The sequence below is a fragment of the Polistes fuscatus genome, unplaced genomic scaffold, assembly GCF_010416935.1.
Source record: "Polistes fuscatus isolate 324 unplaced genomic scaffold, CU_Pfus_HIC Scaffold1, whole genome shotgun sequence".
Lineage (NCBI taxonomy): Eukaryota > Metazoa > Arthropoda > Insecta > Hymenoptera > Vespidae > Polistes > Polistes fuscatus.
The window spans coordinates 14,576,972-14,603,019 of NW_025112997.1; the positions used below are offsets into that span (position 1 = coordinate 14,576,972).

The following is a 26,048-nucleotide window of genomic DNA, read 5'->3' on the forward strand; positions in this document are numbered from 1 at the left end:
ACGAGCCAATCCTCATCCTCGTTTCATGCTTCCTAGCTCGTCTTCCGGAGAAATAAAAAATTTGATCGCGATAAAATTTAATGTCGACATTAATCACGGCCCGATGTTTCTTTATCTCGTATAACGATACATCAAAGATTTTTAATGTTTCGCGATAAAGAAAAATCAACGATAACGGGATATTTTACTTTTTTTTTTGTACTTTTACAGTTATTTTACGTGTCGTAGGAAATATTGTTAGCCATTTGATTTTTTTTTCTTTTTTTATTTGCCACCATTCTCACAAATTATCTTATTCGTCGACTAAAACTCGAAGCGGGTGAAACTAGATAAAAATACAAATATAAAGGACAAAATAATAAGGAAAAAATTGTTTGACTTTTCATATTTAACATTATTTGTTTAATCATAGGACAAGTTTAACATGAAACAAGAAAATAATATAAGTTAACACAAAATAAAAGAAGTAATTTCGATTTATTACTAATTAAAAATTTGATTGAAAACAACTGAGTAAGGCGTGCAGAACGTTAATAATTAATATTGCCTAAGGTTGATAAAGAATTGTAAAACAAAGAACAGATTAAATTGACGAATAATTTTCCAATACAAATGTCATGTTATTTTCCTTTGTTAGTATTACACGATACTTCTTCGTATTCGTTTAATTTATCAATCTTTTTTATTTCTACCTTTCTTTTTATTATTTTTTTTTGGTTTTTACAGTCGATACAACAGCTCGTTATTTAAGGACAACGTAATTCAAGTTCTACCGTAGAACAGTTATGTCGATCAAGTTTATCTTTTCTTTTTATTCGTGACTCCTATGTATATTGTATCGTGTACAAGGACGTTTCGTCGATATTAATCGTTTCTCGCTGCCTATATTATCACTATTACTGTTTCTACCAACATTATTCCATTACTTTACGTTTACTATTATCACTATAACATTACTACATTATTACACAACTACAACTATTATCAGTGTCATTATTATTATTCTTATTGTTATTACTATTACATTACTATTATCATCAGAACCATTATTATTACTCTATCAATATTATTACATTAATACTAATCAGCTACTATCACATTACTACTATCAATATATAGTAATTTACTACTATCATTATATACTAATATTAAAATTACACCATTTCTTCTGAACTAATATTACTATTACATTACTACTACTATGCTACTATATTACTACTAAACACTACTAATATTACAATTACACTACTACAACAAGACTATTATTACTATATTTCTAATATTACTATTACCCTACTACTACTACTACTACTACTACTACTACTATTACTGCAACAATTAAATTTTTAACTACCACTATTACTGCAACGACTAATAGAAAAATCGATGAGAAGAAAAAACGTAACAACTCGCTAGCTCGTACATATTGTTGTCATGCAAATCTGTTTAGCAAGGACGGAAATCAAACAACGATGCGATTTAAATTTCATGAAAAATCGTTCTGTCGAGCACGTGAAACGTACAATATCCTGCGTTGATACCTACTACTGCCCAATAATAATAGTAGTAGTAGTAGCAGTAGTAGTAGTCGTAGTAATAACAATATACATATATATGAAAGTACATAATGTGTGAGAGGGTGGAATGGAATGAGGATTTGGTAGTGGTAGTGGGTGAGTCGTCACGTATAGAATATGTATAATACAAAACTCGAGAGGGGTAATACGATAAATCTGCTTTTAACGCCGTTCTTCGCGTTACGTTTCGTCGTTGCACTCGTTCCGAACGAATGTAATTCGACAGATTTAACGTTTTGCATTTTTATTTCGTCCGTTTCCATCTCTCTTTATTTATTTTTTTTTTCGTTCCTTTTTTGCGTCTCTTTATCTCTCTTTCTCTTTCGCGTTTCTCGCTCTCGTTGTTACGGAAAATGTAATAACTTTATGATATAATAACCGGATACTGTGCAGAGCTCGACAAGTTCGATGTAGATACAACTGATAGGATGTTGAAGCAAAGACTGGTGGGGGGAAATTGAGAGACTGAGAGCAAGAGAGACAGAGACAGAGAGAGTGAGTGAGAGAGAGAGAGAGAGAGAGAGAGAGAGAGAGAGAGAGAGAGAGAGAGAGAGGGTTGGGGTAGTAAAATAGTCGAACTGGCCTATCGATTTCCGGTCCAATACCGGTACAGCGATATTGGTTTACGTGCTGGCGGCATATCAATTTGATAGGGACCACCTGGTATCATGAATCACAATGTACGCTTCTTTGCATCCTCTTTTTATCTTTATCTCTCTCTCTCTCTCTTTCTCTCTTCCTCTCTCTCTTCTCTCTTCCTCTCTCTCTTTCTCTTTTTCTTACTCGTTTTTATGTGTACCGTAGTAAAATTTCTGTCTCTCTCATTATTTCATTGCTCCCATTTTCCAATCGGTTCTCTCTTTTACGTAAACTCAAGGTTTCTCTTCCATCGATCAAATTTTTAATATTTTATAAATATCTAATAGGAAAAAATGAATTATGAGGATAGTAATGTTCTCATCGTTAAACGACATTTTTCAATCAATTAAATATATGTACTTTAATCGTATTATTTGTATTACATTTTATTTTAATATATGAAATAAATATTTATTTTTTCTCATATCATGGTACATTTTCGATTCAATGTAAATTAATATGTTTAATCTATTTTGTTTGTCAGAAAAAATATTCGACATATTTATACATACATTTATAATTGCAACGAATTATTAAATACATTATTTATCGTTACTTGTATTAAAAATATCATTAGAAAAAAAACCAAAAAAAGAAGAAGAATTTATCATTAGCAATAATAAATGAAGAGTATATTATCAGTCCAATTAAATATTTTAGTAACCGTTTAAATCTAATGTTAAAGATGCTGAAATAATAAAGTTTAAGAGAGTTCGTTTTTAGAATTGAAGTAGAATGTTCAAATTTGAGAGGAAATTTGTGCACGTTTCGTGGGAATATAAATACTCAGTTATGTATCTCTCATATTATTTCGAAAGTTTCTCGAGTGTAGAGAAAAGAAGAGAAGAAAAAAGAAGAGAAGAGAGAGAGAGAGAGAGAGTTTAGTAACATTCGCTTTTCCCTAGGGGTAATTTTATTTGTTTTAATTCTCTCTCTTTCTCTCTCTAGCTTTGTATGGTTGTACGTGTCGATGAGAAAGTAAATGTGCACTGGCGTACATATTCTCAAGACTAATTACATAGCGGAAAGCTCAGCTCGTTGGTAAGATCGTGCTTTCTGTAGCCACACAGCAGCTCGGTTTACTGTTTGCCACGCGATAGTGCTATTTTACTAACACACACACATATACCATTTACTTTATTATATGTATTATATATGTAAATATATAGAGATAACTATGTATAAGTACTACGCTTAGGTTGCATATGTTTTACACAACTGACACGTACACTTTCATGTGATTTGTATATATGTTGTATGTATGTATGTACTTATGTATGTATGTATGTATGTATGTATTTATTTATGTATGTATGTATTTATGTATGTATGTATGTATGTATGTATATGGGGCATTCCACGTCAAATCGACCACTTTTGACCCCGACCCTTTTCGATTTGGCTAAAACTCTTTATCATTCTCTGCCCCATTGCAAACCTCTCTGAGAATTTTTTCAAATTTTTTTACGCAGCTCAAAAAAAGTTATGGCTTTTCCAAAAAAATAGCTTTTTTTCTTTGAAATAGTCGTAACTTTGCCAAAAATTCTTTTTTTTTTAAATGTTTTGTTTTTAAATGTACTTTTTGGAAGAAAATGTAACAAAAATATTTGAAGTCAAATTCTTTGAGAAATTTCGGTTTTTTGGAAAAAACTAAAATTTTTCGAATTCTGGTATTTTTTATTTTTTTTTTTGTTATTTTTTCCTTTTAAACTTTGATTCATTCTGAACTTAATTCCAAGCTTCGCCTATTGGGCCGAAATTTCTTTCTATTATTTTTCCTAATTTAAAAATTTATTATATTTTTTATTTTTTCGTAATATAATTTTGTTTTTATACTAAAATAAACCTTTGTAAATATAAATAAATATTTTTAAATTTATCTAATGACCTCTCTTAGAGTTTAATTATATACTATCGGAAATTATAATTACGAAAAGGTTGCAATGCACCATGAGTCAATTTTTCAAGTAAATACAATTAACAATTTATTTAAATTTCCTTGATCACTTAAATAATTTACAAACAGTATATTATTCTTAATTATAATAATTTCTTACAAAAGACATCCATTATTGCTTGGTAAAACACTATGCAAATGCTGAGTTCCTGCAATGGTTTTTGTTCTTAAAAATCGGTCAACTAGATCATCTGCAGCTTTATTGTAGATTTTAATTGGCGAAAACTTCACCGTTATGGTTACATATGGTTTATATGTGTACAAATGGGCAAATGGACAATTGAGCAAATGGGCAAATGCCCCCTTTCTTTCTCTCTTACTCTCTCTCTCTCTCTCTTTCTTTATCTGTTACCATTTTCGTGTATCCCACTAAAAAAAATAAAAAAACACCGTATGTAACTATTTTAGTTTTCGTCAATTGAAAACTATAATGAAGCTGCAGATGATCTAGTTGACCGATTTTTAACAAAAATTTAAAAAGTCCTGATAAGTCAATTTTTGGCAAAGTTACGGCTATTTCAAAGAGAAAAAGCCATCTTTTGGGGAAATTCATAACATTTTTTGAGTTTGGTAAAAAAATTTGAAAAAATTCTCAGAGAGGTTTTCAATGGTGTAGAAAATGATAAAAGAGTTTCAACCAAATCGAAAAGGGTCGGAGTCAAAAGTGGTCGATTTGACGTGGAATGCTCTATATATAAATATATTGTATGTGTTTGTAATTTGTATCTTTGTATGTGTGTGGGTAAATATGTAAAGATATAAATGTTCTCCTCTCTCTTTCTCTCGTACACTCATTTTGTGTATACGTGTAGTGAGTATTTTATACGTTGACTTATATACGTAAACGTATGTAAGTGTGGTTATATTGGTAAATGGTGGTGAACGAGCATGAGAGGAAAGTATCGAGCAGGAAACTACCTTCGAAAGTTATACCTCAACATTACGGATACCGTTATCGCAAAACTTTCCAAACGACATGTACATACACGCGAGTGTTTACGGATTTACATATATGTTACACTTACTTGCATATGTTGCGTTACATATATAAACATATATATATATGTTACGGTCAATGTATATATTCTGGGCATTTTATAGAATACCTACTAAGATTTGGAAATGTATATTTTATACATGTTTTTCATACATTGCCCGATCATTCTTTAGAATACCCAGAGATTTTTGGTCAATCTATAAAATATGTTTCAGTTCAAAGTGTTTAGATCACGAAGGGCTGATGGAAATATTTTTACGCTAGTGTAAGTAAAAGAAACCTAAAAAATTAAGAATTTGTATGCAATGTCATTAACAAGTTTAGGTCAATCTACAAAATGTGTTACCGTAGGGTGTGATTAGAGTACGGAGAAGAGAGGGAAAAAATCTTTAGAAATTCTGAGTGAGACAGATCATAACAAGTTCATATGGTTATGAGATGATCATTTTTCCTACTATGTACGCACACTTGCATGCGTTTTCTCAACTACCTGAATATAAAAACTTAATCTTCTAAACTTCCATGCTCTAAGAGAAGAAGGAGGTAACAATAGTTATAGATTGTATGTTCTGAAAGGGAAATAATCCCCCCCCTGAACCCTTTTATCGCTCCCCCTCCTGCTACGAACTAAATACTTCTTTCAATTTGACGTAACCTTGACGCAACCCTAACAAAATCCTCAAAAAAAACCCTGAAAAAATTCTAAACAAAAATATAAATCAAACGAATTGTATAAATAATTTTTGTAAATAAGATTCCTATGAATCGTGTCGAAAAAAAAGAAGAAAGAAAAATGAAAGAAAGATAGTACGTGAAATATCGCAAAGTCGTTGAAAGAAATAGGCCGATAAGGCAAAGAACGTTGAAAAAGCCGGTCACTTGGAGAAAGGACGACGATCATAAAATTTTATTTGCCGGCCGAATAATGGCGATACCAAAAAAGAAAAAGAGAGAGAGATACAGAGAGAGAGAAAGAAAGAAAGATGTGGCATGAGCAACGTATCGTGTATTTTCTCCTTTTCACAGCCACGTTCCTCGTTCTAGGATTTATTTCAGGTAAACCGAGGGTGAAATTTTTTGTCCCTTAACGTACACCTCGATTATGTATATATATATCTGTTTTTGTCCGACCAAAATCCCTTGCTTTCCTTTTTTCTCCTATTAGATTTGATTTTTTTTTTTCTTATTTTTTATTTTTATTTTTTCAGATAAACGTGTCGTTTTTTGCTTCGACCATGAACAACACCGGCCTGCTTTTCTTTCTCCTCTCTCTTTTTCTCTCTTTCTCTCTTTCTATCTTTTTCTTTTCTCTTTCTCTTTCTTCTTACTCTATTTCGATTTCCTTGCATAGAACGTACTACTTCACGAATCCTCCCACTATTTCCCTCCCAATCTCCCTTACTTCTCTCTCTTTTTCTCTTTTTTCGAAAACTAGGTCAACCGCTATTGTTCGATATTATTTATTGCGTTCATTATTTTCTTTCTTCGTTTTGTACTTTCTCTATGGCGTCTCGTTCAATTAAACTTCAAGAAAGTGATGCATGCGAACTATGTTTATATTCGGTAAGTAACAGGATTATATTCGTAACCCCACTCTCAGTCCCCCCTACAATTACCATCACCACTTTAAATTTAATATGATTCGTAATTCATTGTATTGCAAAGCTTCGAAATTCTTAGACGAAGAAACCTATTTTAGTATTATTCAACTCTGAAATTGGTGTGAATTAATCAAATTCATTAACTAGGCTAAACAGGTTCTAAATAAAAATCTAACAATAAAGTAAGTAAATTGATATGAATTTAATTGCGGAAGAAAGTTTTATTATTAGAATTAAAATTTGATTTAACGTGAGTATTTTTGCATCTATACGAAATATGATAAAAATACAATGATTATTTTTGTGTAAGTAGTACTTAATTGATTTTCTTTTTCATCTTATAATCAGTGCTAAGTAAAATACTATTTCAAATCTTAAATAGTAAATAAATATTTGATTTATAACGTCATTCATGTATTGTTGTTATGAAATATTATATTTATTGGAATTTCGTTTCTTATTCGAAAAATATAATTTTTTATTTCAATAACGAACAATCTTACTATTTAATATATTAATTTGAAATATTATTTTCATAAGTATTACTCCAACTACGTTAATAATGTTGTTAAAGACGATAATATTGTGAGAAAAAAATTATCTTATCAATAATGTCAAACTTTACTTCTTTTATAATAAAATGCTTTTTTTGTTTTGTTGTTTTCAATCAAATTTATATCAATTAACCCTTATCGGACGTAGTCACCTTTCACATGACAATGGTACTTGGCGTTGCGGTCGTCTGTCATATGAAAAGTGACAAACGAAATATGTATATGTATATAAAACGAAATCATCTACAATCTAATGAGAATCGCATGAAAAAAGCCTAAAATATGTTTATGCGTATGAGAATTTAGAAATATTATGTTACAAGAAAATATTGATTGTTTTAAATTGGAAATAAGAGGAAGGGGGAATACGCGAATACATTTTACATGTAAAATAAATATATATAATCGTTTATATGTGTTCACGTACGTGTAATTGTCGTGCAATTATTTCATAACATTACTTGTCTAACTCTTCTTGTATATATATAAAATGAAATAGAGAAAAAGGGGAAAAAAAGAAAGAACATTTTGCGCTCGTTATTTCAATCTCTCGGACGTTTTTACGTAGAGATCACGTACGACGTTCTTCATCTGTCGGTTGGAACACTTCAAAAGTAAAAAAAAAAAGAAAAAGAATAAGTGAAGAGGTAGAGAGAAAAAGAGAGAAAGAAAGAGAAAACGAAAATGTTTGTGAACACGAAAAATATTGGAATATTTTATTTTTTGCCACGAGCTTTCAAAGTTTTACAAGTTCGTAATCATCTTTTCCAAATCTTTAATGGATAAATAAATTTTTTATTACTGTTTTTTTATCTCTTTATTTATTCTTTTAAATTTTATTTAACTGAATTTTTATCGCATTTAAATTTGAGATTTAACTTCTCGAAATAAATTGAAAGTGTTTGAATAATTTCTTGATTTCGTTTGTAAGAATGTGTAATAAAAGAAAAATTTATAGTACTAATTTGAAAATATAATATAAATGCGCCCTTTGCGAAAGGTTCCCAAGCGCACAGCTATGTCAAATAATTATCACGATATAGTTTTCTTTAATACCATAAAACAGCGGTTTTTAAACTTTACAAGTTTGCAGACTCCCTTTACGCGATATTATTAAATCCCAAACTTTAAACTTTTGTTTATTGCAAAGTAAAATAAAAAAATAAATTTAATTTATAGAACTTCTTTTTAATTTTTTTATCCTTAACATTAATCGCAATCATAAGTTCATTCTTACAATTAGTTCACGAAGTTAGGTTAGAATTAGCTTTGAGTTATTAATAATAATAATATTAATAATAATAGAGGAACAATTGAAAAATTTTTAATGCAAAACTAATTACAAAAAATATTTATATTGTTTCCTATGAAAAAGAAAAAAAAAGAAAAAAGGAATTATAACAAATAATTTAGGAATATTCATGGGAGGATAAAAAATTGTTTCGAAAATTTTGCTCACGTTAGTAATGTTTAACAAAATAATAATGAACATGTAAACGTTTAAATCATGCATGCTATTGTATATCTTTGCTCGATAATAAGAGTATAAATTTTGTTTTATTTTTTCTTTTTATTATCAAAAGTATGATATATATTTAATGGCATTTCGATGATCTTCGTCAAAGATCTCGAAATAAGTGGAAGTAAAAGAAAATAAAGAAAAGTAATAGGAAAGAAGAGTAAATTTCGAAAGATAGAAGAATATATTATGTAGGGGTTGCGAAAAAGTAAAAGAAGGAGAGAGAAGGAAGGGGTCGAGTAAAAGTAAGAAGAAGAGGAGTTTTAGGAGGTGGATGGGAGAGGAAAAGGAATGGTTCGTCCTCGAATCATCGAACATTCTCATCTTCTATTTCCATCGAGAAGACGTGAATTTATTGCATCGAAACGGTCTTTGCATTTCGAGATCGAAATCGTGAGAAAGTATCGTCTTGTGCGTGGAGAGGGGGGGGTGAAGAGGGTTTTCTCCCTATCCGTGGAAAAACTGAAATGAAAGAGAAAGAGAAAGAGAAAGAGAAAAAATATTAGTTGAAAAGCTCATGTCCCGTCGCTTATTATACTTTTCTTATTATTTATTGTATCTCGTAAATAACAGGATTGTTACGCGGACCAACGTCATTTCACTTTATCTATTTATTTTTCTTCTTTTTCGTCACTGGGTATACTTCTTCTCTTTCTTTTTTTTTTTGCCTCTCACAAAAATCTCCACAAAATTTATGTCCATTTCGAAGAATTAGTGTCACCGACCGAAGTAACATTTTTCTTTTTTTTTTCTCTCTCTCTTTTCTTTTTTCGTTTCCTCCCCCTACGAGACTTTATTAAATAATATTTAACTCTTACCGCCGCAATTCGAATGGGAAAATTTCACTCGACGTATTCAGGGGAAATTTTCTATTCGTTCGAATCGAATGTTTATATTATTATTATCATTATTTCGTTGTTGTTATTATTATTGCTTTTGGGAGATATATGGAGGGTGAATGAGATAATGGAGTCGCTCGTACGCACGGTATTTTTTATTTTGTAAAAATTTGTGTTCGTTAGGCGAGAGCTTTTGTGCGCGTGTTATTCGAATTGTTGTTTTTCATTTATTTTATTTATCGTTATTTTTTCATTCGTATACGTTAATAAATTTGTTAAATGAAATTCATATTTACTAAACAATTTTTTTTTTAAAGATACGAACATACACACACACACACACACACACATATATATGCATAAAAATACAAAGTCAAAGGTATGAAAGGTTGAATCGATTTATTGATGGAAAAGACGAAGGGCTGATAAAAACAGGATCGTTCAGGTATTATCTATTGAAAATCGCATAAACTCACTCCTAAGGAAAAGGGAATGAGAAGGGTTGAGAAAAAAAGAAAAAGAAGAACGTAAGGAAAAGATATCAGCAATATCATTGAAGTTCGACCTAGTTGAGTTTTTCAAAACGAACTTACATTATGTGTATTACATTTCGAAAGTTTTAATGTGATCAAAGCAGATAATGTAACTTGCGAGTATCCTTCGAAAGCAAAATTGTTGATTGTCCATTGATTCTGTTGTTCCTTGTTCGTTGACTTCTTGAAAATAAACAAAATTATTATAGTTTCATTTTACGTAAGTGGTTGTCATGAAAAATATTCCAGAATCTTCTTTAGGAGCGTTTTTTTATCCTATGAATTTTTCATCTCATTTTTACTTTTAACTTTCTACAAAAGAAAATTGTTATTTTGTCTTTCTATCAAAATATATTTAAATCTGTCATAATTATTCGCGTTTTGATAATTTTTATTTATTTTATATTTTAAGGTAAAATTCGTTATTTAAAAATTCATCGGTAGTTTCTGCTTACAATTAGAGAAGAAACAAAAAAAAGAGAAAAGAAAATCTATACATATATATAAGATATAAACAAATATAATATTCAAAGAATAATTTGTAATATTTTCTCGAAACAAATTCTATTATAAATTCTTTATATTAAATTAGTTGTCAATATTAATCGCGTCATTAACTTTCCTGTATTAATTAATTTCATACTTAATTTAATGGCTTGATACAGTTTCAAATGAAATAAGTAACAAAATAATAAAATAAATAAAAGAAATAGAGAAAAGATAAGACCATATCAAGAAGGATAAATAATTATTAATTTTTTTCCCTCGAGACGCGTAAAATTTCTATGTGAAATTTTATTTAAAAATCCTTTCATTATTACATCTGACAAAATTATTCGCGTTACATATTATATCAATCTTTATAATTGTATATAAATATGTTACCGTAAAAGACCGAAATTACATGATATCAAGATTCAAATGGTAAATGTCAACGAGTACCAAATACGTCGGTGAAAGACAGAATATTTGGATTTATTCTTATACATTAATATTTCGGGCATACATCAAGTGACGATACGAATCTTGACATTATCTAATTTCAACGGTAATATATATTATTTATCATTTGAATACAAAGGAAACAATATTATTATACCAAGAAAGAAGAAAAATACGAACGAAAGATAAATAAAAAGAAAAGCAAAAGACTTAAAATAAAAGAGTAAGTGAGAGAGATGAAGAGAGAGAGAGAGAGAGCTAATTCCGTGTAACCTTAATACGAGAAGAATCCTGCTTGACCTGGAAGAAAATGAAAATAATTTCGTGTTAGCCTCTAAATCGGCCTCGAACTGGCTGCTTCGAAGATCTCCAATCGTTCTTTTATTTCCACCTCTATTCCCCTGTTTTTTCACCTCATCCTTTATTTTTAGAAAGATAAACTATCCTTTTATCCGTTTTCTCTCTCTCTCTCTTTCTCTCTCTTTTCCTCTTTTTCTCGGCTCTATTTCTGTCTCAGTTTTCCTCCATCTCTTTTCGGTTAAATAAAAATCAAGAATTCTAGGGAGATCAAAGAGTAGTAAATCCTAACTCGTAGAGTAGAGTAACTCATGAAATGCAAACGCACGTTAACCGTTGCGTAGTAACGGATTAAAAAAAATGGCTGTTTAGGGCCCCCTCCACCCCCGCAAAGAGGTAACTTCGAGATCTTAAAATGTTCCTTCATTAGGATTCGATGAAAATGTGATGTTTTTATTTCTTTTTAAATAAATTTATTTAATGTGTTATGGTATGCGTTTTATAACCCCACACAATGATTGATACATTTTAAAATCTATTTAATTAAATTAATTCAGTTTACTTCTTACTTATATCAATATTTGAATCACAATTATTTGCTCATTAATTGAATCACTCTTAGCTGCTATCAAAATTTCTTTACAACTAATTAGTTCTATTTAACTCTTTAAAAGTATATAAATACTTTACACTTTATCATTAAAATTAGTTTCCATTCGAATCATTTATTTACGTAAACCAATCATCGAGTTTCGTTTCTCCATCATATAAGGACGGACCATTCTTGATCAACGTTATGAGACAAAGATGATTTCGAATATCGACGATTACAACAACGTTAAATTTTTCATGTTACTTTTCTTTTTGATCAATAACTTAAATAGTAGTCATCTTGAGAAACCATTTTATATCTAACTTAAATTTGTAAATTCTCGACAAATTTTTACAGCTTGGGGTTACTAACTTGACTCGATCCGTTACTACCTTCGCGTTCTCTTTATATATATATATATATATATAGTTTCTTTTTTACTATTAAACTCTATCCTCTTTATCCCCGACCTGAGTTAACCCTTTCTCTTCTACTTCTTCTTCTTCTTCTTCTTCTTCTTCTTCTTCTTCTTACTTCACGGTAAAAACGTACCCTTTTTCGATCTTCTTTTCTCCTCGAATAGATCAAAACTTTTTTCCGCTATAAGGAACTTCCAATACATTTCCAATAAACACGATTTCCAATACAAAGCTCATTTCCGCCTTTATCGTGCCTCCAGTTCCCCCCTCCCCTTTCCCTCCCCCCTTACTCTCTCTCTCTCTTTCAACCGTGCAAGTCGATTGCATAACAAGAAAGAGAGAGAAAGAGAGAGAAGGAAAATAGTTGAAAGGGAAAATCTGCTCAACGACGTGACTTCGAAAACGATAAATCCATCGAACGTGTTTTCCGAACACGCTTTTCCCCTACTTCCCCCAAATCCCTTCCGCCCTACTCTTCTACTTCTTCCTTCCCCTGCCCCCTTCTCGCTCCTTTCTCTTTTCCTCAGCCCGGTCTTTTCATGTTACACGCTTCTCTGGAATTCGGTAAAACGGAAACAATCTTGAAAGCCGTCAATCGATGACGTCATCGTGTACTGAAAAATTCTTCACCTCACCGAATATTTCCCTCGCTTTTCTGACTTTCGATTTCTCTCTCTCTCTCTCTCTCTCTCTCCCTCTCGCTGTCTTTCTATTTTTCCTTTTCTCTTTTTTTCTCTATCTTGAAACGAAATTCTATTTGGAATTCTTTCCATTTCCGTAGTTATCAAATGTTATATTATTCAATTTCAATGCTTCTCTTATTTATTTATTTATTTCTTTATTTATTTTAATGTTCAATTTGTTTTTCTATTTATATATATGTAACAATTGATAATTTTTATTCAAAAAATTGATATAACATTAGAAAATGAATAATATGAGAATTAATTTTATCTCGGCGAATAAAAATCTTCAGTTTCTTTCGTTAAACCTATCGAAATTATTGGTTATACAATATTATACAATATTCTAGATTATTTAAACTAAAATACATTTAATTTATAAAGTTCACTGTCAAGTGATGATTTTTTAGTTGAAAATTTTCATCTAATAATGCATCCGATCGAAATTGTTTGATAATTCTAAGTATATTAATAGGTATGAAAGCTTTTGAGTAAAAGTCATTAAATATATAATTAAAGTATACTAATGTATTTATTTCTAAATTTTCTTCATACTAAATACACTATATTTATAGTTTACTATCAAAAATCTAGTAAACGTAACGGTGTTGGATTCTAAGTCACCGTATATATGAACTCTCACTGTATATATGAATCAATTGATTATTTTTCAGACGATAATATGAGTTTTACTTCTATCGCGAGTGGAGACAACGCGCATTCTTTTTTTTCTTAACTTCTATTCGAATATTAGCCGATAGTTTTCTCATAAAAGTGTAATAAAAATTTAAATTGCAAAATAAAAGTTAGTTATGAAAAAAAAACCGATTCTCGATTACTCCCGAGACAAAATTCTATTTCAAATTTTTTCCATTACAACCATCGATGTTATTCATTGGAAAAAAACTTCTCTTATATATTTATTTACTTAATATAATATTATTTTTAATATAAACTTTTAATTTAAAAATCAACTTATAGTTTTCTCGTAAAAACTTAATAAAATAAAAATAATATAAGAGAAATAATGAAATATATATGAAAATATATGAAATTGCATTAACATTTTTGTTCTTTTGCGTATACAAACATTTCTACGTATTAATAAATTTCCCATGAAAATACAAATAATATTATTGAAAAAATCGTATATTTATTTTCTGCAGGTTGTATTTAAAGTTTTCTAATCAAATAAAAAAGTTAATAACTATATAAAAATATCTGTTAATAAGATTTCTTGTTGTTAAATTATAAAACCTCAGGCCTAGAAACTTTTGATCTACATTTTAAAAAAAGAACCTGTTAAATAACCGAATGAAAATGTTTAATAATAAAGCTATTAATTATCATAAAAATAATACTATTATATAAGATAATAGGGTTCAATTAACAGTTTTTAATTGTGAAATTTGAACGATGGAAAAAAGTCTCGTAAAATTTTCAGGTAAAAATATATCTTCGTTGATGATACAAGTATGAAAGTGTGTGTGTGTGTGTGTAAAGAGTATTTAGGAAATTGAAGATAAATATTTAAATTAATTCAAGCTGGCGATTTGCCAAAGAAATTCATCCTACATTTATCTTTCTATTGGAAGATATACCTAAGTTGTTTTTTTCGAACGAATTAGTAATATTATTCCATTCGATGGATCAAAATAATCGAATAAATTTTGTAGCTTATATCCATAGGGTTTAGTCAAAAGTTTCTTCGTATTTGCATACAAGTGAAATATTTATTACTAATTTCAAAAAAATAACAGAAATTATCTTTCTTATCGGTAAAAACAATAGTAAAAGTTTTTATCGTGAGAAATTGTGCGATCGTCTCTCATATATAAACTCTTATGATAAGAGTAAATTAAATTTCCTTCTGTTGAGATGTTATGAAGGAAATCGCAAAAGGACGTTTATCCAAGACTATTTCGATGTTGTTAAAATGAACCCCGTTGCATCGAATTTATTATATGCATCGTATCGGTAATAATAAGGAATATGTTTTTTTTATTTTTTTCTCCTTATGATTTCGTGTACTATTTCTGTTTTTCTCTTGCCGAAAATGCATTCTTTCCATTATTTATGATGTATGAGATAAGTGAGGGGGAAAAAAAATATATATTATAAATAACATATTTTATATATGCATAAGTGGTAACGCCTGAGGATAGGCAACACTTCGTACTTCGATCGATAATAATACTACTCGCGAATGCAGTTCATAAATAAGAAACTTTTTTGGGTCTTTGCGATAGCGCATCTGCACTAAATGCATTAATACAACATGTTGCATATCGCAGTGACTTAAAAAAGAATTTCTCACTGATAGATGGCGCTTGCGAGCAACATTATCGACCAAGTATGGAGTGTTGCATACGTACAGGCGCGCCATATTTAATACATAGTCGCATAAATCAGTGACGCGCAAACCATGAATCGTGATAGTCTCTGAAGGGTCATGAAACTTTCAAAACTTTTCCGGAATAACGTAATTCAATTTCATGCCAATCAATACTTTTTTTTTTTATTTAATAAAAATTTAAATACGTGCAATTATATAATCGTCGTTATTGTTTATTATTTAATAATTAAAAATACTTTTAAAAATAATATAAATATTTATAAATAAATATATAATATAACAAGGAGTTTCCTAGTTTTAATATTTCATTGGAACAATTCGTCTATATTTTAATGAAATAAATATTATTAATATAAGATAAAACAATTTATAAACTTACATAGTGCATTAATATGTTAACGCATAACCATATTAGATAGTGTTGTAATTATTATTAATACGTACATATGGATGTAGTTGAATATACGTATGCATCTACGTTCGTGGCTACTTAACTATCATTTCTAGATAGTTAAATTCGGGGTAGAGAGAGTTACTAGTAAAATTCCATTAAAACTTTTGATCCTTACCCTCTAGAAAGCACTTGCTTCTTATACGAGAAAACTTTACAATTATTCTCGTATATATATAGTCAGTGAACGTACGAACGAGAAATTAATTGCCTCCGATGGACCGTTCCTAGAGAAAGAAGGCATTATTGTGTAAAATATTTTCCATTTACCTATCGAACGCCACCGCAATTACCTTCACCATCCTCTCACTTTTTTCACGGTAATTGTTCGTTCGTAAAAATGTTGCGAGCACTGACGTAAACAACTCTGTTTGATAAAATAAAAAAAGAAACGAAGTTTATTTTTTGTCTACAAAATTAAAACCAACGCATGCACGCTTTTCGCGATTCGACGGATATTTGAAAAATAATTCTAAAAAAATAAAAAGAAAGGAAGAGAGAGAGAGAAAAAAAAGGAAATTAAATAAAACAGTTTACATTTAGTTTATTTAATTGAACGATAACAAAATTAGTAAAAAAAAAAAAGCAGAATAAAAACACAACTTTTTAGGTAACACGTTTCTCATAATTATGATTTTCTCTGCTCGAGGAAATTCAAAACTGTATTCACTCACACTTTGACTGATGCTGTTACCTACCACAGAGAATGGAGCTCTAGCATTAATTATAATTTATTGTTACGGTGGGATAAATTTTCGAGTGAACGTTTAAATACGAGTTTGAACTTAGAACGTTTTTATTACGATCGAGACTAATTTGCAAATTACATTTTCTTCCCCCCCTCCCTCTTATGTTTGTGAATAAATAGACAGACACATGTAGACTAATTTTTAATATTTTCTTTCTCTTTCTATTCTGAAAATACGAATTGTCCTTAAAGTCGTATTAACGAATTAAAAAATTTGAAATTTTTGTTTATCAAATATTTGGGATAATAGTATTGGAGTCTGAAAATTTGTTACCAGAACTGTAACTACAAATTCGTATTTTCTCCGAGTAAAGCTTTTGACCGATTTTCACTTATACCCAACGTTATCGAGAATTTACAAACACGTAAAGAGAATCTGACACGAGTTAAAATGAAAGATAGTTTCGTCAATTGGAAATCCAAACTGGAAATTCCAGGAAAGGTTTGTACTTCAGTATCGGGACTGATCTTGTCACTCGGTTTACAAGCGTGCGAGCTTACACGTGTTCCTCACTCATGAGTATAGTAAATGCGTGCACGAATGAATACGAGTTAGCAGAAATGCAGGGAACTAATCGCTCTGCGGTTAGAGATCAAAGGATGAGTAAATTTAGGTATCGATGTGTTGCCTATGTATGTGTGTGTTTGTTCCTCCAAACTGATCACCCAAACGGACCGCGGCGTATCCAACTGCGTTTAGAATTTTGTTACCATAATCCTAGCGCATCACTGAACTCCTAATTAATTGCTATTATTGCCTTATCGATCGCTATTACGAGATGCATTATTACAAAGATCTTTTTACTTTCGTTTTTTTTTCTTTTTTCTTTTTCATTTTTGACACGATACGACACGATCCCTTGCAATTGCTATTATCTAATTTTTTTTCCTGCCACGTGAAACTGAAAATAATTTTTGTTAAATATTGAATTGTTCGGAAAATAGTTCCGTTTATTCGATTGTAAATAAAAAAGATGATATTTCCTTCCCTTTTGATTTTACTCCTTCCTTTATTCGGCTACTCGGCAAATATGTATTTATATATTTGTACGTAAAATTGAACATTGTTATTGCATTATATTCATTTTCAATACGGTGAAACGCATTATACAATATGTTGAACAATTTTATTCTAATGAAAAGTTTAGAACAGTTTACAGATCAAAATTTTTCTTCATTTACGTTTAATTTAAATGAAACATTTTTCGACGTATATCACTTAAACAAAATACAAAATTTTTACGCTTATTTTGTTAAACAATTTTTTCATTTCTATTAAATTTTATACCTACGCGGAACGATTTAATTCAGAGAAAAAGTTTTCAGAACAAAAATTACACTTCACTTTCGTAATCAATTATATTAAAAAAAAAAGAAAGAAAAAAAAACTCACTTCGTTTCTTTTCTAATCTCAAAGCCAATGAAATAACCTTTTTAACGTGTTCTACCTTAAAGAAATAAAGTTTCTTTATTTTCAGTTCTTTGCTTTTTTTTTCTTCTTCTTCTAAATCAATAAAACTCATTGTAATTTTGTTAAAGAAATAAAAAGTATTTATTTTATTAATTTTCCTCCATGTTTTTTAACGCGCAATACGTGGAAAAATTTAATTCGAAGTAAAAGTTTCAAAAGAAAATTGTACTTATATTTTTTTTTTATTTTATATTTTTATTTGTTATTTTTTTTTTTTAACCAATTACATTAGAAACTCTCTCCTTTTCTCTCTGGTACTTTTCTAATCTCAAAGCTAATGAAATATCCTTTGACGTATTCTACAAGGAATAAAGTTTTGTTCTTTTCAATTTCTTCCGAAGTCCTACACAATTTCTTCCTTTCGCGATCAAATTCTTTTCAAAGGAGCAATAAATAAATTTACACTAAGTGGAAAAGTTTCTATAGAGTATTTTATATCCGATCAACATATCAAGTACACATAAATACACATACAATAAACATAATCAAACAAGAAAAGATATTAATTCTTCAAATGCTGTGAGGGTCACCGATGACTCCCTAATAAAATATGTTAAATATGATTAAATATGATTACATGATTACAAAAATACCGCGCAATACTTGATCAAAATAGAAAATAATGAAATGTTCTTTTTTATCTTAATATTTTATTTTAAATTTCTTTTCCTTCTTTTGGTTCTATTTAAATTTTCATTAGGGTAATTGATAACAGAAATACTTGAGTGGTAGTGTATTCGCGGTTGTTCAAAAATACTTCACAGATACAGAGAAAGAGAAAGAAACAAAGAGATAGAAAGAATGAAAGAGATGGTATTAAGATGAGGGTAAAAAAGGGAAAAGGGAAAGGATACAGATGAAAAAGGGAAATGGCGCAAAAGGGAAGTTCTTGGAGACGCTTATCGCGTAGAAAGATAGATATGTCGTTTACGTCCTGCGGACGAGCGGAAGCAACGTCGTTTTCTTCTACGAACTTTAATGTCTTCTTCCCTTTTCTATCTTAACATTGAGATAAATAGTTTTTGTTGTCCGACCAAGTTTTTCCCGACGCACCTTACCTTACCAAACCTAACCTAACTTAACTTTAACTTATACGTTGCCTTACCTAACTTTAACCTATACGTTGCCTTACCTTACCTTACCTTGTCTTACCTTGTCTTGCCTTGTCTTGCCTTACCTAACATAACCTAACCTAACCTTACTTTGTTTTACCTTTCGCGATGCAACTGAAAAGAAGGAAAAAAGTAACTGATTTTTTGTTGGTTTTTTCGTTCCTTCGTTCCTTCATTCGGAGGAGGAATGAAATGGAGAAGATAGAAAAGAAGTTTTGCGAGTTTTCATCGGTTTCGGATCGTTTCCATATTTTATCGTAAATCGAGTTACGTTAAGATATAACATTGGTGTGTATGCATATGAGAACAAATGTATTATATATATGTACATAGGTTACTTGTCATTCGAATTTTACGTCCTACCATATTTCTTGATTATAAACTTTTTCTTTTTATAGATGCTATATGAAAATGAATTATTTATAGAATTTCTGATACTAATATTTTACCCGTTCTCTCTTTTTTTGCTTTTTTTTCTTCTTCTTCTTCTTCTTCTTTACCTGAATATTTTTATTATTATTTTGCTTACGAAAACAAAACAATAAAATTATACGATTAACATCGAAATTGAAATTTAATATTTCAGACCAAATGTAATGAATTTTTTAATCATTGTATTTCTTATTCTTTTGATTTGTTCAAATACTTTTAAGTTAATGACAAATTAAATTACTCGGTAAGTATAGAAATTTTAATTAAAAATACATTTTCATATTACATCAGACAGATTGTGGATATAAAATTGTATCTTTAAATTTAATTTCTTTTATTTCATTTATTTATTCAAATACACTGATATTATTAATTTCTATGTAAAAGAAAAGAATTACTCAATTATTATCGAAAAAAATGTAGATTAAAAGTCTTCATATATATGTTAAATTAGATGGATTTCAGATAAAAATTTGATCACAAAATTTTTATATCAGACATTTCCATATTTCATCATAATTCGAGTTACAAAGAATAACATCGGTATGTGTGCATATAAAAGAGAATGAATATAAATGACTTATTATTGGAATGTTACACGGTTCAATATCTTCATATTAGAAATTTTTTTTTATATGTAATATAAAATGATTATTAATAAAACACTTTATTATTAAATTTTTCTTTTTCTCAAATACTTGTATCAATTTTAATTCGCAAAAAAGTGGAAAAGCCATATGGCAACAAAATTTGCAGTGCAGGTTTAAATCGATAAAGAAAAAATAAAAGGAATTGGTCTTTTTTCTGCAGAAAAAAAGAAATCACTTACAAATTTGTACTTTTCTTTGTCACGTCGTAAATGTTACGATTTAGAATTCGTAACTCGTGCACGTAAGACGAATGGAAGAAAATGGGATAATATTCGCGAACGTCGCGACTCAAATGTTGCTTATATATATATATATACATGTGTGTGTTTGTGTGTAAGAGCTTTTCTCTTAGAGTATTTTTCACTTCTAGCTACTCGGCTAGGCGAGAAATCTCGAAAAACGAAATTCGTGCCCTCGCAGTCATAGAAAACGACTCTGACAAATGGATCTTTGTTGCTTTCGTGCTTTGCGTGAATGCACATGACACGTATCGCGTGTCTTGGCCTTTCAAGATGGAATTCTATCTCGAGGAGGCTAGAAACACGATTTGTAAAGGACTCTCGAGTATTCTCAAATTCGTTAAAGGCTTTTTCCTACATTTCGCCATTCAATTTGAAACTTCATTTATGATTTCTTTTATTTTATTCATCAAATATGATTATAATTTTTATATCAAACATACAAAAAATTGTTTCTAAAATTATTAGTCGTTAGAAAATATTTAGGATGGCCTTATTTTAATCTAACCCAGAATTAATGTTAATTTATTATTGCAATTAATTAAAGTTTATAGTTATATGTTACAAATATCTTTAAAAATTATTAACAATTTATTATTCGTATTTTTCGTATTTTTCATATTTGTTAACTTCAAATTTTAACAATGTATTAGGTCTGCCAATAATCAGTGTTAAAAATTTGTGTTATTTATATTTAAATAAAAATTACTATACAGTAATTGTTTATTCGAAAATTGTTAATATTGGAATTATCGATATATAAGTTTTTATTACGAAAATAGTTACTATTGAATTTGAAATACGATCAACTATCAAATTTCAATAACTCGAACATTTGTTAATAATTTCAAATATTTTTTATTATCTAAAATAATATCTAAACAGTGATTGTATCACTTTATTTCCTTTCTTTCATTTATTTTCTATTTAAAAAAAAAAGAAAATAAAAATTAATACAAAATACAAGGATAACTAAAGGACAAAGATACTTCCTTTGAGGTATCTTGATTGAGTTTTACATAAACGCGAGCACATTGTAAGATGATGTAATTTCGAAATAACAAAGTTCTATTTAGCACGATTCGAAAGATTCAAAAGCAACCTTCGAACGTCGTTTTAAACTGAACATCGAAAGAAGAAGTATTAAAAACTGGGTAAATGTTCGAAGAACCCGTTTTTCTCTCTTATGGTTAAAACAATGTTTCTCAACCTTACTTTTATTCCTAATAGTGCACCAAGGTCATATATTTATAATATAAAAATTTTTTAAGAATCTGATAACCTGAAATTACTGTTTATTATTTTTATATATATTTTTATCTTATAATAATAACAATAATGTCCTATGTCATTGTAATAATCTTGTAAATTTGTAAAAATATTATTTAATATTATGTTAATCTTTAAATAAATAATTGGAAACATTTCATTCGGTTTTAATATTGAATTACGGGTCATAGGTTGAGAAACACTGGCTTAAGGTACCCTTGAATCGCTAATTGCAGAAACTGCCTGCAGCTAGTTGTCCACGCAAGCGAGATTCCTTTTTTGCGAAAAAAGAGCAAGTAGAAAAGGTGCATTAAAGTTCGACCGTGTCTGAGATACTTTTTCTTTTTATCCGTCACTACTTATCTATTTGTCAATCAATTTCAAGGTTGGATATAATGTCATTGTGAAAGATTACTATTTTGTATTTTTTAAAATTACTTACCGAACGAAAATTTTATATTTTAACGAACGTTTGCCAACGTTTAAGGGAGAAGAAAAACATTTTAGGTTATTAATTTAAAAGTAATACGTTTCTTCAATTTTTATTTTTGAAGAGCAAATTTCTTTCGGAAGGATACCGAAAATTTGCTAACGAGACAAAAAGTTTCATGCGCTTTTCTTTTTATCGATTTTTTTTATATATATTTTTATTTTTTTTTTAATGTCATTACATATACGCTGTACGTGCATTTTAAAAATTATCATTTGAAATAATCTTGATTTAAATAAAAGAACGTAAATTTTTATTACCTTTGAATTGACGTATCATGACCTAGGGAAAGTGCAATTATAAATATCAAATTTTCACGCAATTCGAGGTGGTACCGATAAAATATAAAATTCAATAAACATTGATTTCAAACTTTCCCTTCGATATCCAAAATTGTAAACTATTTCTGATGATCAGTTTTTAAATGATATAACTTTATTATTACTTTTATTTGATTGATGCATTCCATGCAAATGCCGATTTTTATTATCGATTTAAAATACTACAAAAAGTACATATAAATTTGATTAATTGAAATAGATGTTTTTTTGTTCTTTTGTTGAATAAAAATATAATCAACCTGAATTAAATATCAATCGATTTATTTATCATCTAATCGATTAGGGTCACTGCACTATTTGGAAAAACATTATAGTCTTATCAATTAATTCTCTATAAAACATTGACCAATGATTTTTTTTTATTTTTAAACAAATAATAAATTATATTATGGAGTAAAAGAAAAGAAAATATTTTTTCAATCTGACATAAGAAATAAGAAATTTAAATTAAGATCAATTTATCTTCATTTATTTACACCTCTCTTCGATTAATTTTATTTAATAATAATTAAAAAACAAATTTTTTAACATTTTTCTTACCGAAGCTATCAAAAGAAACCTTTCAAAATTTACGGGTAAAATTACTATCATTAATTTCATCATCTTTCATCAATAAATTTGTAACTATTCCTATAATTTGTTGTTGAATTAATAATATGATATCTTAAAATAGAAAAAAAAAATAAATCAAACTAAAAATTAATTTTTAACAATTATTCCCAAGATATATACATTCAAAATGCAAAAATGTCAAAAGATACTTTTTCGTGAAAATAAGTATACACAAAAACGTGGTAAAAGTATTCTTAAAGTTTTATTTTAAAACTACATTTAACTAATCCTTTGAAAATATCTTCCCTCTCTCTCTCTCTTTCTCTCTTACTCATTTGCTCTTCTTTTACGGAGAATATCACGGTTATTCATAAACGTAACGTTAAATTTTATGGAGTCAACCGATAAGTTTCGTAATAATAAAAAAGTATAGTATTAGGGTTGGGGTTGAGGTTGGGGAAGGAGGGTTTAGGAAAGATGCAATCGATTGGCCAACGATATTATACGATCTGGCAAAAGTTAAAGTATCGTACGCGTCTTCTTATCCTATTCCATTTCATTCCCACCCTTATTCTTTCTCTCTCTCTTTTTCTCTTTCTCCTTTGTCTCTTTCTTTCATCCTAGTTCACTCACTCGCAAAAGCACACCAGCTGCGTTTTATCTTTACGACACTGGCAACGCGCACCATTTCCACCTACCAACCAACTTTTTTCCCTTTTCGGTCCTCCATGTTGGACGACGACGCATTGCAGTGCACAAAATTTCTCTCTCTCTCTCTCTTTCTTTTTCTCTTCCTATTTTTCCCACTTTCTCATTCTAGCAACGATATTACACCACACACGCTGCGGTACGATACTACTTCCAATTTATGCCTTAACCGTGTTCGATAAGAGATATTCTCATTTATCTGAAATTGAAGAATATATCTAATATACTGATATTCCCATATCTTTAATAATAATAATAATAATAAATATTATAATACAAAATATAATTATTTTAATTTGTTTTATGATTCTAGCAATTTGATATACTTTTTTTTTTATCGCCAATACGTTTTTCATATTTATTTACGTGATCAATAAAAAATTCTCATGTTTGGTCACCCCATCCACTTACCCCGAGCAAAATATGATTTTGGACATTTAAAAAAAAGAAAACAAATTTATATTACATATAGACAGTTTTACAATGAATATTATAACATTCGAATTGAAATATTTAAATGGCCCATAAATGTTTAAAAAAACATTTTGTTTTTATTTTTGTTTGTAGAATACGTTGACAATGTTTGTACGTTAAAAAAAGAAAAGCAAACCCCCTCAGGCACCTTGTATTAATCTCTCACTCGTGTAATTTTTTCGTATCAATTTGGAAAGAGATAAAAAATAAAAAGATGAACGGAAACAGAAGCCCAATGTGATAGAGAGAGATATAGAGAATTCGATCGATAAAATGGGTTCGTATGTCGCAGTAATTCGGCATGGAAGTCGAGCTGCGGTTATGTATGATCATACGCGTCATTCGTTCGGACACGTTCGGCAATAGTGAAACTCGAATGCGAGCGAACGAGCTTGGGGGGGGGCTCCAATTAATTTGCAGTCGATTATACGAGTCGCGTTTTAACGTCACGTAACAACAACCCATCCGTACCTTGTCCAATGGCCATTGCGTATAACATTTTATCGTTATGACGTGATCGTTCGTTTATCATTTTGTTAGATAGCTCGGTTTAGAAATATGATAGATCAGCGGGGGAGGGAGGCTAGGTTAACCGGATTGGGATAGGGAGTGGATAGGGGGAAGGTGTAAATTGTCACTAAAATCCTCTACGTTTATTATCTATTTATTCGTATCTATCCGTTTGTTTATTCGTTCGACTGTTTATCTAATCCAATTTGTTTTTGCTATTCGTGCACGTAATTAGAAATTATGTTAGACGGATCGTTTGGAATTATTACAGGCTAACCGAGGAAATTATTAATTGTCAGTAATCATAAACGTTGCTATTATACAATATTTATCTATGCGTTTGTTAATTTATTTCACTGTTCAACTAATTCTCCCGTATTATTCGATATTTGGTTATATTACTCGATTGAAATATATTATAATAGGATAACTGAGAGATATGTAAATTGTCAATAAAATTCTAAACATTTCTATTCATTTATTTATTTGCTTATTCGTCCAGTCCAACATTTTATGCATCATAGACGTCGTTAAAAGTTACTAAGTATATGCATATACGAAAATGTTTCTAACCAAAAGGAATGCAACAACATCGATCGACTTAAATTTCTCGAATAATCAAGTTAAGTTGTAACCTGTATATAGAAGGTATTAAAACTTGTGCTACTTAATCGTCATTAGTCTTTTAATCTTATGCAAATATAAGGATCAAATTAGGATGAGACAAACATTATAGCAAATTAAAGCGAATTACCTAACGCGACGTATGTATGTTTCTCTGTTATAACATAACACCTGTAGAAATATACATGTAGGTAATGAGTAATGTAATGACCATTTAGGCTACAATGAATATATTCGGTCGACCAAATGAATCTACTTTGTATATTCATTAAAAATGAACTTCTTGGTTTCAAATAAATGAAGAAATAGGGGAAACAAAGATTTGTTCACAAGTTACTATTACGAATGTAAATTTAATCCTTTGCACTCCAAATATGTTTTAAAGTAGTCGAGTTTTGGTCTTTTGTGAAAAACTAAATGTTAAATTCAGGAGACACTAGAGTACTGTTTTAATTGACTATTGGTATACATT

The 26,048-nt window shown here is 29.3% G+C and overlaps 1 protein-coding gene across 5 annotated transcripts in view; it reads left to right on the top strand.

Moving 5' to 3' along the window:
- The window catches only part of LOC122514032 (inactive rhomboid protein 1), a 255,032-nt gene that overhangs the window by 80,275 nt on the left and 148,709 nt on the right, over window positions 1–26,048 (top strand). The window lies entirely within an intron of this gene.